We start from the raw sequence: 16,549 nt of genomic DNA on the forward strand, positions 1-16,549 counted from the left end.
AGGAAGAATGAGGGAAGGCTGCGCTGAGGAGAAGCTGTAGGGAAGGTAAGACGGTAAAGATGCTCAGGATCGGGGGAGCCAGAACACGTGTGAGGAGAGCAGCATTGGGAAAGACTCCCAATTGGAACTCAACTCAGTGTGGCCAAGGAAGAGCCTGGGCTCTCTTCATTAGCCTTTCAGACAGCCACCAAGCATGCCAAAGCCACTGCTAGCCAGCGACTCACCAAACTTCCCAAACCAAACTCGCTGCCATCTAGTCGACACCCACACAGCGTGACTCCTTCATCAGGGTCGAACTGCCGCAGTGGTTTCCAAGACTGCAACTCTTCCTGGGAGCATAGCCTCATCTTTCTCCCACACAGCAGCTGGTGGTTGGCGAACTCCTGACCTTGCTGTCCACAGCCCAGCATATAACCACTATGTTACCAGGGCTGCTCACGAGTGACTCCTGGCAACCTCATCTAGGCTTTACAAAGCTGCAAGTCTTTTTATTTATTATTATTATTTAAAAAAAATACTTTTATTGGGGGCTCTTACATCTCTTATCACAATCCACATTCATCCAGTGTGTCAAGCACATTTGTACATATGCCGCCATCATCATTTTCAAAGCATTCTCTTCCCACTTGAGCCCCTGATATCAGCTCCCCATTTCTTCCCCCTCCCTCCCCCACCCACCCTCCCTCACAAACCCTTGATAAGTTATAGATTATTATTTCCATATCTTACATCATCCTCCATCACCCCTCACCCACTTTTCCATTACTTGTCCCCCTGGGAGGGGATTATGGATTGATTCTTGTGATCAATTCCTTCTTTACCCACCCCACCCCCACTCTCCCCTAATCCTCCTGGTATCTCTACTCTCATTGTTGGCCCTGAGGGGTTTATCTATCCTGGATTCCCTGTGTTGCAGGCTCTTATCTGTAGCAGTGTGCATGCTCTGGTCTAATCTGATTTGTAAGGTAGAATTGAGGTCATGATAGTGGGGTGAAGGAAGCACCCAAGAGCTAGAGGAAAGTTGTGTGTTTCATCGGTGCTATACTGCACCCTGACTGGCTCATCTCTTCTGTGTGACCCCTCTGTAGGGGGGTGTCCAATTGTCTACAGATGGGCATTGGGTTTCTACTCCATGCTCCCCTCCCCCTTCACATTGGCCATAATTTTGTTCTGGGTCTTAGATGCCTGATACCTGATCCCATCGACACCTCACAATCACACAGGCTGGTGTGCTTCTTTCATGTGGGCTTTGTTGTTTCTCAGCTATATGGCCGCTTGTTTATCTTCAAGCCTTTAAGACCCCAGATGCAAAGCTTTAAATCTTTACGGAAGCAGGCAGCCTTGTCTTTGTCCCACAGAGGTTTGGTAGGTTTGAGCAATTGACATTGTGGTTAGCGGTCTAACACCTGACAGCCCTCCCAGGGCGCTACTTCAGCCACCACGGAGATAGTCAAATTACATTGAAAGATTTTATGGCTCCTATTATTGATTTCCTGTACCCAGCTTCAGGATCTATTTTGTGATCATTTTTCAAGGTAGAATGAACATTTCTGGTTATGTGGCATTCATGATTTTGCCTTGTTTTCATCTCCAGTTATGTGAATAGTTCTTTGGGTTACCAGAGGCTACCCACCCACAGATGAGAGCTGTTGTCCGATGCACCCAGGTTCCCAGTTGCAGGAGTGTTGGGAGCACCAGTCTAACAGGTTTCCTGGTCCCAGCTCCCTGCCATTGAGTTGGTTCCAACTCATACTGACTGTATACTTATCAAGGTCGCCTTGATTAGGGGGGTTGTGTCATTCCTCTCCGGGCACCTTCTAGCCTGCTTCCACATTCAAGGCGTACGCAGCTTGGGGTGCTTGTTCTTCCCGTCTTCACTTGGTAGATGCCAACTCTTGCCTGCACCCCCGCCCCCACCCTAAGATTCAGTTCAAATACCATCTCTGATTCCCTCAGGCAACTAGTTGCCTTAAGTTCTATGTTTGAATTGAACTTTCAGGCCATTTAATATATTTCTCTGTTATGTGCCTATGGTGCCATTGGATGGCAAAGTTGATGGCAGTACGAGGACATCTTCCACAATTCTAGAATTTCACCGTGTGAGACATCCTCTGGGTTCTGCAGACCTTTAACATTGCTGCTAACGAGAAACTGGGAGCCCCCTACCCCACACCGTCCCGCCCCGAGGGGTTGCCTTGGAAGAAATGTGACAGTCTACTTCTGGAAAAATCAGCCATGGAAAACTGTGGAGCACAGTGCTACCATGACACCCTCGGGCTCGCTGCGAGTTGAGGTGAACTTAAAGCCTTGCTTTTTAAATTGTGTTTGGTGAAAGCAGATACTAGGCAAACAACTTAGGAATAAATAAATGGCCAGGGCTCTTCAGTTTTCAATGAGCGCCCTTTTGTTCCCGGCTTATTTTCATGAAGTTGGAAGCACAGTCTGGCTGCAACTCTTGCCTGTTTCCATTCCTCACTTAATCTTGGAGAAATACCTGCCTTGAGCTTTCCCCCTTTACTGGATAGCCTTAAAAATGGCATTTCCATTCTCTTCTGAAATTTTAAACATCGGCATGTCATTCTGAATTTTATATTTTCTGACCTTAGTCTTTTGGCTAAATTTGAGTATTGCCTAATCTGTCTTGGTTTCTATTTTTGGTAGCATCTCATTTGTCTGAGAGGTCCACATGCAGTCTGTGGAGTTAAATGGAATTGAACTCCCACCAGACTTAGTAACTGAAACTCCCACCAGAGTTAACTGTATAATAATGAGATGCAGGATGTTCTCAAGAATGATGGATAAAATCAGATCTTAGTACTAAGGATCCATTATGTTGTAGCTAGGATATATGTACACAGTAGGTGGTACATGCATTTTTAAGGAATAAATATTATACAATAGGCAATTGATGTGTCCTCTTTGTTACATTCTTTGCCCTAGAGACTGTTTCTGTTGCCAGGACAAGAAAGACACAGGAATCTCAGGGACTAAGCTGCTAGGTCAGATGCATCTCTGGATGATTTCCTCTGGCTTCTCCTCCAGCCAAGGCCAACCTTGATTTCCTTATGCTCCAAGGTGAGGATAAGGTCAGGGTTGGTGTGTCAACCCCTTTTTCCTATGCGGCCCCAGAAGTACGAAGCATATCAAAACACCAGTCCAAGTAGATGATGTCCACTTCAGCTATTTGTTTACAAATAGGAGTTCAAAAGGCTTTGGAAACAATTTGTGCTTTAAAGTTGGTAATCATTTTTTAAAATTAATTTGTTTGCACCACATGCTGAGTAAGCTACTCATACCCCTGAAATGACAAAATTAAAGTTCAACTAGCCTGCCTTTGATGGTTAATCATAAACACTGAATCAGCCAAGTCCATATTTCATCGTCTATGTTTATGAGTATCTATGTAGGGCTACGTGGATATGAATTGAAAATCTCAGAAATTTAGAATTAGAAAGAAACATTAAAAAAGAATTTAGTAAACCCTACATTTTGTGAGATGTATGTGACTGGTAAATTGTCTCTTTTCTTGTACGCAAGAGACTAGTTCTATATTTAAACACAAGCCATAAATAGCCTTCTTTACAGATATAATTTGCTATGATTCCATGGTTCTGCTAAGTGCATTGCATGCTATGTAATGCTCTTACTTCTATAGTCAGTGTCTTATTATCTCCTGTATGTCTACAGGCATGCTGAAGGTAGAGATTATGCTTTATTTATCTTTGCATTCCCCCCAGTTCTTTCCCAGCCCTATCTCCACTCCTGAACTTGGATTGAGCATCAAACTACCTTCAGCAGCTCTGATCCTACACTGAAACCAAGGAATCTGGCATTATCTTGCAGGCATTGCAAATTTTCTTCAGCTGCAAGACACCCGACAGTTTCTCTGGACAATCTGGTTTGGGTGTCCTGTGATCTTCATTTCAGGAGCCCAGTGGGGAAGTGGTTATTGCGTTCAACTGCTGAGAGTTCCGTGATTCGCGAGTCCACCAGATGCTCTCTGGGGGAAAAGGCCGCACTCTGCTTTCATACAGATTTACAGACTTGGAAACACTACGTGTCCTCACGAATAGGATTGAATTGTGAATAGGAATCAACTCAACAGCTGTGGGTTTAGTTTTGGGGATTTCTATCAATTACCCTATAGTTAGGCAGCTGTGCTCCATGCTCAGGAATTGCCTCGGTCCACTACATGCCCCAATTGAATACTCTACCCTGATATTAGCAACTGCCTGGAGTTGGAATAGATTTGTCATTCCTCGGTTTGGACACAAATTAGCTTTGCTGTTACTCTCCTTGGCGGTTTCGTTTTCCCTTCTACTCAATCTTTAGTCATCGAATGATATATATCACATTTAGTCTATCCGTTTATAGTGGAAATATTCTTTTTCTCCTTTCTACCCTTTGGCTATTGTGAGCAACATTCTACAAGTATTGGTGTTTCAATCTGCTTGAATCCCTGCTTTTAAGTCATTTGGGGATATACCTAGAAGTAAAATTACTGGGCCATGTGATAAAATGCCACTACTTGGCTGCCACTTTGTCGCACTGTGGTGGCTTGTGTGTTACTGTAATGCTGGAAGCTATGTCACTGGTATTTAAAATACCAGAGGTTTACCTGAAGTGAACAGGTTTCAGCACAACAGCCAGACTAAAAACAGACAAAAAAGGAATTAGCTTTGAAAGTGTTATGGACAGCATCAAAATACTGTCAGATGGTGACGGCATAAGGAGTAGAAGCAGACATTATTTGTGATACGACCAGAAAATGAGCCCTTCAGGTCAGAAGGCGCTCAAAGTGGAGTCAACTATAATGATGCGAATGGAGTAAAGTCCTTGGGAGCAAATCCTTTGAGCCCTGCATTAGCTGATGGGGCACTACTGAAAATGAGAAGACATGGCCCAAGAATCTACTAATGTTTGAAATTTGGAATGCATGAAGTAGAAATCTAAGAAAGTTGGAAGTCATTAAAAATGAAATGGAACGCATAAAGACCAATATCCTAGGCTTCAGTGAGCTAAAATGGACTAGTATTGGCCATTTTGAATCAGAAAACCCTAGGGTCTATATGCTGGGAATAACACCCTCAAGAGGAACGATGTAGCCTTCAGCAGGAAAAGAACATTTCGAGATCTATCATGAAGTACAATCCTGTCTGTGAGAGGATAATAGTGATCCACGTATAAGGAAAACCAGTCAATACAAGTGCGTTGGAAACTTACACACCAACCGCTGAAGCTAGTGGTGAAGAATCTTACCAATGTCTTCAGTCTGAGAGTGATGAAATATGCAATCAAGAGGCATTGATAATTATGGGTGATTGGAATGCAAAAGTTAGAAATGAAGAAGAAGGAATAGTAAGTGAAACATATGGCTTTGGTAGTAGACATGAAGCTAGAGATCCCATGATAGAATTTTTCAAGACCAACGACTTGTCCACAGCAAATACCTTTTCCAACAGCACAAAAGGCAAGCATACCTGTGGAATTCTCCAGGTGGGATTCATAGAAATTGATGACATCTGTGGAGAGGTGATGGAGAAGCTCGACCAGCAGCTTAAGGCCAGGGCCTTACTGCGAAATGGACCATCGTACATCCGAGTCAAAACGTGATCGCAATATACCCCCCACCTGGACTTGGGGAACACCTCAAGACTGATGTGAGAAATTGAATACTAAGGACAGAAGACTTTCTGAGCTGTGGCATTACACCAAGACCATCAGTCATGAAAGCAAAAGATCATTAAAAGACGGGAAAGAAAGGAAAGATCAAAGTAGAGGTCAGAAGAGAGTCTGAGACTTGCTCTTGTCCACCACCAGCTACTCTGTGGGAGAAAACTCTAGGCTCTCTACTCCCATAGAATCTACATCGCAGAAACCCACAGGAGCAATTCTATTCTGACCTATAGGGTCGCTATGTACCATAGCTACTCTATGGTAGTTAAAGTGAATAATTAAGGGCTTCTGATGGTGCAGTGGTTAAATGCTTGACTGATAGCTGAAAGGTTGATGGTTCAAACTCACCAGCTGCTCCATAGGAGAAGAACGTGGCAGTCTGTTTCCTCAAGATTTACAACCGTGGAAACCCCACGGGGCCATTCTAATCTGCTCTATATGGATGCCGTGAGTTGAAATTGACTCAGAAGAAATGGGCTAGTGACTATGTTTAGCATCTTTTCATGTGCTTGAAGCTTTTACTAAGAAAAGTAAAAGGCTACAGTATTTAGTATGCCTTACATCTGAATTAAAAGAAAATCATTTTATTGGGGGCTCGTACAATTCTTATCACAATCCATCCATCCATCCATTGTCTCAAGCACATTTGTACGTATGTTGCCATCATCAGTTTCAAAACATTTTCTTTCTACTTGATCCCTTGGTATCAGCTCCTCGATTTTCCCCCTCCCTCCCTCCCTCCCTCCCTCCCTCCCTCCCTTATGAACCCTTGATAATTTATAAATTATTTATTATGTTTTCATGGCTTGCATGGTTTGATGTCTCCCTTTACCCCTTTGTCTGTTGTCCATCCCCCTGGGAGGGGGTTACAGATAGGTCATTGCGATCTGTTCCCCCTTTCTCTCCCCACCTTCCCCTTGCCCTCCTCTTATGGCTACTTTCAATGTTGGATCCTGAGGAGTTTGTCTATCCTGTATTCCCTGTGTTTCCAGCTCTTATCTGTACCAGTGTACATCCTCTGGTCTAGCCAGATTTGTAAGATAGAATTAGGGTCATGATAGTGGTGGTGGGGGCAGGGGGCAGGCAGGAAGTATTAAAGAACCAGAGGAAAGCTGTATGTTTCATCAGTGCTAATCTGCACCTGACTGGCCCGTCTTCTCCCCATGACCCTTCTGTAAGGGGATGTCCAATTGCTTACAGATTGGCGTTGGACCTCCACTCTGCACTGCCCCCTTCATTCACATTATGCTATCAAAAGATATAGCATCCGGGGTCTTAAAGGCTTGATAAACAAGCGGCCATCTAGTTGAGAAACAGCAAAGCCCACATGGAAGAAGCACACTAGCCTGTGTGATCATGAGGTGTCCACGAGATTAGGTATCAGGCATCAAAAACCCAGAGCAAAAAATCATCTGATTTTGTAAACAAAAGCATTGTGTGCCTGCATCACTCAGTGTTAGCTGGTGTTGTTAGTACATGTTATTTAAACCTTTTGTGGCTGTGTTCCAAGCATTTTGCTTTAATTTTCTTAGTTTTTGTGGCTTTTTGTACTGTTTTGAGATAAAAATAATGGGTCTAAGAGAGAGTTTTTTGAAAAGAATCATCATGATAAGGAATTGGTCAACTGTGTTATTGATATTGTTGATGATAATTTAGTAAACCCTTTTAGAAAACAGTTAAGGAAATGCCAACAGCAGACCACATTAGACAGATTTTCTTAAAGAGAAAATCAGCCAGGTCCTGGTGAAAAAAAGCAAAGAACAGATAAAACTTCTGAAAACCAGTTGATTTTATGGAAAGGGCTTCCCCTTCCAAACAATGACTCTCTCTCCATCCCTCCTCTCCACATCCGTGTCCACAGATCCAACTCCTCATCAATCTCAAGGTATGGGCCATACTGTGGTTGTTAAAAACGTTTTAAATATTGTGTTTCTTATTTAAATTATATTATTTAACTCTGAACTTCTTTACTTTGAAATTTCTGTGTAATGTTTTCTATAGAAAGGCAAGGTTAGGGTAAATATTTGGTGGTCGAGAACAGGTTAATCTGTTTTCAGTTATTTCTTATGGGAAAAAATTGATTTGGAACTCGACTGTATCATATCTAGATGCTCCTTCTAGAACGGATTAACATTGAGGTCCAGGGTTCTACTCTACCTGATCCCATGGACACCTCATGATCCCACAGGCTGGTGTGCTTCTTCCATGTGGGCTTTGTTGCTTCCCTGCTAGATAGCTGCTTGTTTAACTTCAAGCATTTAAGACCCCAGATGCTATATCTTCCAATAGCTGTGCACCATCGGTTTCTTCAGCACATTTGCTTATGCACCCATTTTGACTTCAGTGATCATGTTGGGGAGGTGAGCATCACAGAATTCCAGGTTATTAGAACAAAGTATTCTTGCATTAGAGGAGTGCTTGAGTAGAGGCCCAATGTCCATCTGCTACTTTGATTCTTAATATATAAATATATGTACATAGACTTATATCCCTATCGTTATATATTAATATATTACGTATGTCCATGCCTATATTTACACTTCCATAAATGTCTTTTGCCTCCTAGTTCTTTTCTCTATCTAAAGATACATATTTAATGACACCATTATTTTGAGGAAAAATAAGGAAAAAGAAAAAAAGTGGTTTTGCAACAAAAAAGAAGACTTTGATGACTGCGTTGGGACTAGGTGGGACTGGGGCTGGGGCAGGGAGGGGGAGCAGACAAAAGGGGTGGGAAGAAGGATGGGAGAGGAGAGTAATCATAGAGAACCACATTTCTAGGGGGTTAGTGGGACCTTATGACTGATTTCCTTTGTTGAGATGGGCTGTGCCACCAGATAGAATGTTTCTTTCAAAACCAAAACAAGCGGAGAGAGACCAAGGCTTTCAGCCTGAAAAGCCCTCCTGATTCAGTGTCCCTTGGGTCCGAGTGGTTTGAGTGGGTGAGAAGGGAGGAAAAGTAAAACAGGTGGATTTGGGATTTTCAGTCACAAACAAGTTCATTTAAAACCTATGATAAAAACAAACCACAGCCAGCAAGGCAAGAGCAGTTCTATGAGAATGGTGGTGTCCATTCTCTATTCCAAGTGAAAGAACCTCACGGTGAGTGTGCACCGGGTCTGGCTCTGCCAGGACGCCAAATCATGGGAGACAGAAAAACAGAAAGCACTGGGAACCAAGAGAGGCTTTTGTTATCTTAAGATGGACAAGATACCAGCATGTGTGTATGAAGAAAAGAAAGATCAATCGAGAGGGAGACGTGGTCCTGGAAGAAAGAGAGGGGTTATTGTGTAGGCAAGAAGCAAGAGGACCCTCTGCACACGTAGATGACTTTCCCTCCTCTGAGAATGTAGCTGTCAGCCAAGGTCTGGTCAGGCCTTTTCAACGAAGGTGACCAGAGGGCATCTCATTTCTGGTCTCTTAGCATTCTTACCACCTAAATTCAAGTGGTACTCCTAATAGAAATGAAGTTATAGTGAGAAGAAAAATGCCAATATGCAGAATTTCATACAGTGACCTTTCTGTAAAATTAATGGCATCTTAATCAATTATTTGCAGATTCGCATCCTAGACACAGTTGAAATTTCCACTCTGAAGGCCATGGTGAATAATCTATCACATAACAAAACAATTTCCACTTCCTTCCTGTCTCGGTGGCGTATCTGTTGATGGGCCCTTAGTTCTCGAAAGTCAGAGGAAGTCAAAGTGAGAAACATATCCTGATAAGCAGCCCTTCTTCTTTGGCATTTTCCTTTATTCTAACTCACTGCCGAGTTACCAGGCATAAACAGAGGTAGCAGCTGACCTAAAATTCAATCTACCTTTTACTAAGATGTGTGCTGTATAGGATGAAACAGTTAGGTAAGATGAATGAGAAAACAAGATCTTTCCAACATCATTGCTGTGGTCAGAAAGAGGGAACTCTGTCAGAGGATCTGGAACTGTCATTCAGACAGATGGGGTAGTTTCCTGTTCATGTAAAACTGGCGAATGTAGATCTAGAAAAAGACACTAGAGATCACTTACGCCAGCCACAGTACTCCACCACCACACAGACTCAGTTCCCAAGCAGTTATATAATTTACACAATGATGCAGGGTGATCAGTGGGTGTGTTAGGTAGGTTTTTAAAATGATTAAACAATCAACCATACAAGATCAAAAGGGCAGCATTCACTGAAGAATAGAGTTCAGACAGCAAGGAAAGACGGGAAGGAAGGACCAATAGAAAGGGTCAATATAGGAAGGACGTTACAAGAGTGCTGTGACATTGTAGAGATTACATTCAAGCTTACAAAAACAAAATATGTAGGAATGATTGGGTGGAAAACCAGTTTCTCTGGAAACTCTCACCTAAATTATTATAAAATAAAATGAACACTTACAATAGTAGTAAATAATTCTTAAATCGTATAATAATAATATCTGTTCCCATTGTTAAATGCTTCCCTATGTCAGGCCCTGTTTCACTTTATTGTTATAAATCCACTAAAAGAATCACAGCAGTTGTGTTGCTGTTCTTGCTGGGTGTCATCAGGTCAGCCTAACTCACCGTGACCCTGTGCAGAACCGAACAGGGGATGCTCAGTCTTCACCACCATCGTGCTTCTTGCTGTTGGAGCCCATCCCATCCACTGCGGCAATCCATATCCCCTTGAGGTCTTCTTCTTTTTCACTCAGCCTCTCCTTCACCAAGCACCAGGTCCTTCTCTAGGACTGGTTCCTCCTGATGACACAGCCAAAGTACGTGAGATAGAATGTCACTCTCCCAGCTTCGAAGGAGCCGTCTGCCTGTCTCACTGCCGTCAAGTCAATTTTGACTCAGAGCGACCCCTACCCCTGTGGATTTCTGAGACTACCTCTGTACGATGGTAGAAAAACTTAATTTTTCTCCTGTGGAATGACTGGTAGTTTGGAACTGGTGGTTTTTTATTAACAAAATAATGAATAGCCACTACACCACCAGGGTTCCGTATTTCCTCCAAAACAGCTTTTTTCACTTTTCTGGTGACTCATCGTGTACTTAATGTTTTTTGACAACAAGGTATCAATTCTTCTTTGTCCTTCCTCATTCATTATTGTGGTAGTTACATGATCTGTTGTCAACTTGAGATTTAAGAGTGAAGGGGTGGAGTCTAACCTGTCAATCAGGTTGCAGTTTGATGACATCATTTGGAGGCGCTAAGGAGATACATCGCTTGCTGGAGGCAGGACACACACTCACTCCCTGAGAGACATTACTGACTATGAGCCTGATGGAGCTTCCCTGATGCAGGCAGAGCCGGAGTTGGAGGAGCCACATGGAGACCCATGCCAGCACTGAGATACTTCTACTGCCACTGGATCCACAAGACTTTCCACCCGCTGGCCTGTGATCATCCTGAATTTGGTGTCATTGCATTTGTTTTATGAGTCTGTTTTATGAGACTTTATAGATTGGTATTAGACATATGGGCTAATATCGGACTTATAGACTTGATCTGGACTGGGCTGTTTTCTCAATATTCAATTGATCTTGTATATAAATCTTTTTCTTATACACATATGAGTGCCTATGAATTTGTTTCTCTAGTCTACCCAGACTTTTTATCTAGCTTTTGCTAGTTGAAACAATAATATATGAGGTAGAAATCAGGGCTTAACCAATTGGCACTTAAAAGACTTAATAAGCCACTTCTTTCCACTGACTTCTCTATAAAGCAAGCTGGTGCCTTGGCCATGTTGAATGCTTGAAACAGGTAGTTTTGTTCAAGCATTTTAAATCACTTGTCTCATTTGCAATAGACACAGTGTACAATGGTATTGGTATCACCTGGGACTTTGTTAGGCACCCTGGTGGCATAGTGGCTGAGCATTGGGCTGCAATTCCAAAGGTCAGCAGGTCGAAAGCAACAGCTGCTCCTTGGGAGAAATATGGGGCTCTCTGCTCCTCCAGAGAGTTACAGACGCAGAAACTCACAGGGGCAGTGCTGCTCTGTCCTACATGACTTCTGTGAGTTGACATTGACTCGATGATAGTGGCTTTGGATGTTGGAGAATACTTTGTTGAAAATGAAAGTCCTCAGGACCTACCCTAATGAATCGGAAACTTTAGGAATGAGGTTTCACAGTCACTGTTTGAAAGGCCTCCAATGGACCCTGATACATGCCACAGAGAACCAATGCTTTCAAGGAAAGGCTAGTGTCAGGGCCGCGTAGAGGCTCCTGCATATAATATGAAAATAGTAAACCAAAAGTAATCCTGCGTCATTGAAATATCAACAAGATCCTTGAAATCATCAAGGATTTAGGAGTCATATTTAGTTAGAGGGGTGGTTTCTAATATGTTCCAATTTAACTCACTAGCTTGAATATTGTGGAATGATGGTGCATTGCTGTAAGTTCAATCAACAATTGCTTAAATTAGTTTATTCTGCTTCAGATTTGGTCTGACACCTATTACACCTCCTGGCACCTAATATAAAGTGTTGTCTGTTCACTCTTTGACTTCGTGGGAAAGTTGGGCCCACAAGAATTTTAATTTTTCATATTCCACAGGATACTATGTGAGACCGCTGTATTGGGGACATCTTTCTAAGATTTGGCGAGCAGGAAGTGACTGATACCCTCAATTCCTTTGAGACATATGTATCTAGGAGATAAAATCCATGAAAACATAGGTGACTACCATCGCTATGAAGTTTCCTGGATCATTGTAGATAACCTGCCCCAAAGTAAATATTGTGTGTGTTGGGCATCTTTGTATTTTTGAGGTAACATATTTGGAGCTCTGGTTGTAGAGAGCTTACGCACTGGGCTGCTAGCCTTAGCAAGGTCAGCAGTTCAAAACCACCAGCAGCTCCTCAGGAGAAAGATGGGACTTTCTGCTCCATAAAGTTACAGTCCTTTAAACTCACAGGGACCGGTCTGTCCTGACCTACAGGGTTGTTATGAGCCAGAATCTACTTAAAGACAGTCGGTGATCAAAATAACTTGTAGATTTGAATAGAACCTAGAGCTAAAAAAACACTCCCTGGCTGAGTCGGCTTTAGTATAAGAGGCTTAACAGTGGTCATAAAACTCGTAAAGCATCAGTGGCAGATAAGGACTCAGAATGGAGCCTGTAGCAAATCGGGATAAGAGAATCACAGCATGGCCCCTTAATATTTTGAAGCAAAGCTATGACTTCTTAATGAAGTTGTTGCATCTCTCTGGGGATAGATATACCTCAGTCCTTGGCTCTGCTCGAGAAAGAATTCACACCGAAGCCTGGTTTGTGATCCAAGTGAGTTTTATGAATGTTAGAAGACGTTTCAGGTTTACACGGCACCCGAGGGGCTCCTCCTGAACATGCAGCCGGTCTGGAAGCTGCTCCTTGCAGTCACGCAAAGTCCCCCTATAGACTCCGGGCTCCTGCTTTTTCAAGGATTCCGCAGGGAGGCGTGGTGGATGACTCCTGGTCGACCCCATTGGCTGAATTGAATTCACCTAGCTTAGGTGGGCCAATCCAGGTGCAGCGCCCTCCCATGCCTACCCAGCAGGAAACCTGAACCTCTGAGCGTGTTCAGTGTGCCACTCCTTTGTTTCCGTAGCTTGGCCCTCTGGGCATGCGTTAACGAATGTCCCAGCCCTATGCTAGCCGACCTAACAAAGTCACTTTTCCCCTTTTAAAAGACGATGTCGAGCCTGCTACAGGATCCCAATAGAAATAAATATCTGACCATAGGAGCTTGTGACTGGCACTTTCCAGTGCGAATGGATTGTTTTCAGAGCCAGCTCCTCTTGAAAGTCACCATCTGACTGATAGTGAGTGCATAGAAGAGCGCCATCAGGGAATAAAGGTGGCATGTAAGGCATTGCGTCTGAGCACACTCAAGGGCAGTGGGAAGACGAGAAGTGACTTCGCCCACATGCTCCTGGCCATAAACTCAACTACTTTGCCTTTTCTCCATCAACCCACACTCAACACCTCCTGATACATTAGTTTCTTACGGCTTGTTCCTGAGAAGAAACATGTTTGGTTCTGGTTCACAGAAAACTCTGACCAAAATACTGGCACCAGACATTCAGGAAGTTACGAGAATAACTGAAAGTTGTAGAGAAATCTTTTCACTAGCAAGATTTCAAGCTCTATGTCACATAGTAAACTTCTGAAGGGGGAATCCTTTGCTCGAAGTCCTCAAATTCATCGCTTGTCACTGAAGACAGATCAAAAATAAAATCTTATATTAGTAGTTCATTGCCTCAGAGTAGATTGAAAAAATGGACCCATCAGCTTGAAAGTATAGTCCCCTTTGAGAATAATACCATGGTGCACATTCTATAAGCAAATGTATATATTCATCAGGGATACCAAAATAATGAAGTCTAGCAGCCCACCCCAAACTCAGGGGCATAGAGTAATGCTTCTCTCACACATCTGAAGTCAGTTCAGTTGGTTGACCTATTTTGGGCAAATGAGGGCTGAATACTAAGTATCTCTCTTCTCCTTGGATTTATCTCTGTTCAAGGCGTGTTCTTCTCATGATCAAAGACGAACATTCAAGATAGCAAAACCATCGGTGCAAGCACAATTTTTTTTGTTGCTCAGGTCATGTTTACTAATGTTCTATGAATCAAAACAAGGCACGTGGTCATAGTCAAATTCAAGGGTGTGGGTGGGGGACATACACTTGTCATCAAGGAGGCGGGGATAGGGTGAATATTCATTGAACAATGGTCTAAATCATAAACATGTTCCTCTTCACTAGTTAATTTAGATCATCCATAACATTTAACCTGGCAGGTTCTTCTTTGCAACTATATTTTCAATTTGTTGTTATCAAAGTGGAGCTAAAGAACGAAGATTCTCAGCTTCCTTGACACATTTTAAGTCCAGTCCTGCTTCTTACAGCCCCTTAAAAGATTTTGTAAGCATCTAATCCCTTTTATTAAATACCTTGTATGGTTTCTTTGACAAATATGCCCACTATGCCAACATTCATCCAGTCCCTGCTCTTGGATGACTCCAGGAATGTTCCTGCGAATGGCCATCAAGAGGGAAAGGGACAGCAGGAGAGCCAGTGGTCTGCACCGTTAATGTGTCAGGGTTGATGACGAGTCTGAAGTGGGTCTGATTCTACTTAATTCTGTCATCAAAGCATTGTAAGCAGTAGACATGTGTTGTTAGCTGCTGTCCTGTCAGGAAAAAAGAGGATGACCCTTGAAGAGATGCATTGAGTCGGTGGCTGCAACAATGAACTCAAACATAACAGCAGTTGTAGAATGGGCAGGACCAGGTGGTGTTTCATTGTGTGGTCCCTGGGGTCACTATGAGGCAGAATGGACTGGACAGGATTATTAGTTCAGTATATTTGCTCAGATTGAATAAGTATGGTGATTTTAAACCCTTGTCGCTCAACTGCCTCTTGATTCATGGACCCACTCTGCAGGAACACAGTGAAGTGTTCTGGAATTCTTCTTCTCAGGGCTATCCATAGTTTGTTATGGTCCGCACAGCTAAATTCTTTTGCACAGTCCGTAAATGACAAGTAAACAAATTTCTGGTATTTTCTGCTTTGAGCCAAGATCCATCTGACATCAACAATGTCCTTTTCTGACTCTTACCTGAACCTCTGACAGCCCCTGTCCGTGTAGTGCCGCAACTGTTATATCATCTTCAGCAAAAATTTTACTTCCATGTGATATTAATAATATTGTTCTGTACTTTGAATGTTCTGTTGGGTCACCTTTCGTTGCAATAGGTACAAATATGAACCTCTTCCATTCACTTGGACAAGTAGCTATCTTCCAGATTTCGTGGCATAAAAAGTATGTGTTTCCAATGTTTCATCAGCTTGTCGAAACATTTTAATAGGTGTCCTGTCAACTCCTGGAGCATGATTTCTGGCTCATGCTTTTAGTGCAGCTTCAACTTCTTACTTCAGTACCATTGGTTTTTGCTTAAATGCTACCTCTTATAATTGTTGAACGGCAGCTAGTTCTTTTTGGCACAGTGGCTCTATTTTTTCTATCTTCACGTAATGCTTTCTGCATTGTTTAGTAGTTTGCCTGCAGACTCTTTCAATATTACATCTCAAGGCTTGACTTTTTTCTTGACTTCTTTCAGTTTAAGATATGCCGACTGTTCTCGTTTTCATTTTCTAGCTCTAGGTCTTTTCACATTTCTTTGCAATATTTTACTTTGCCTTTTCAAGGTTCCCTTTGACATTGTTTGTTCAGCTATTAGACGCCATCAGTTCTCCGCTTCACCTTAGCTACTCTATGATTAAGAGCAAGTTTCAGAGTCTCTTCTGATGTCCACTTGGAAGTTTTCTTTCTCTCCTGGCTTTATTATGACATTTTTCTTACTTCATGCACTGTGTTCTTGGTGTTATCTCATAACTCATCAGGTTCTCCAGTTATTAGTGTTCAATGTGTCAGATCTGTTCTCAAAATTCAGGTGAGTATATTCGTTCATATTTGCCTTTCATGGACTTTTTTTTCACTTTCTTCAGCTTTAACCTGAACTTACATATCAGCAATTGATGGTCTGTTCCACAGTCAGTCCCTGGCCTAACTTTAGTTACTGTTATTAAACTTCTCCACCATCTCATCCACAGATGTAGTCAATATGATTTCTGTGTATTTCATTTGGAGGAGTCTATGTATACAGTTGCAAAATTCTATTACGTGATCTCTAGCTTTGTTTCTTTCACTAAGGCCATATTTTCCAACTACTGTTCCTTGCTCTCTGTTTCCAACTTTTGCATTTCAATCACCAATAATTATCAGTGCATCTTGACTGCATGTATGATCAATTTCAGACTGAAGACACTGGTAAAATTCATCAATTGCTGCATCGTTAGCTTTAGTGGTTAGTACATAAATTTTAATAATAGTAGTATTGATTGAAT

Source organism: Echinops telfairi, unplaced genomic scaffold (genome assembly GCF_000313985.2).
Source record: "Echinops telfairi isolate 266 unplaced genomic scaffold, ASM31398v2 ScPeMD7_11;HRSCAF=52, whole genome shotgun sequence".
Taxonomy (NCBI): domain Eukaryota; kingdom Metazoa; phylum Chordata; class Mammalia; order Afrosoricida; family Tenrecidae; genus Echinops; species Echinops telfairi.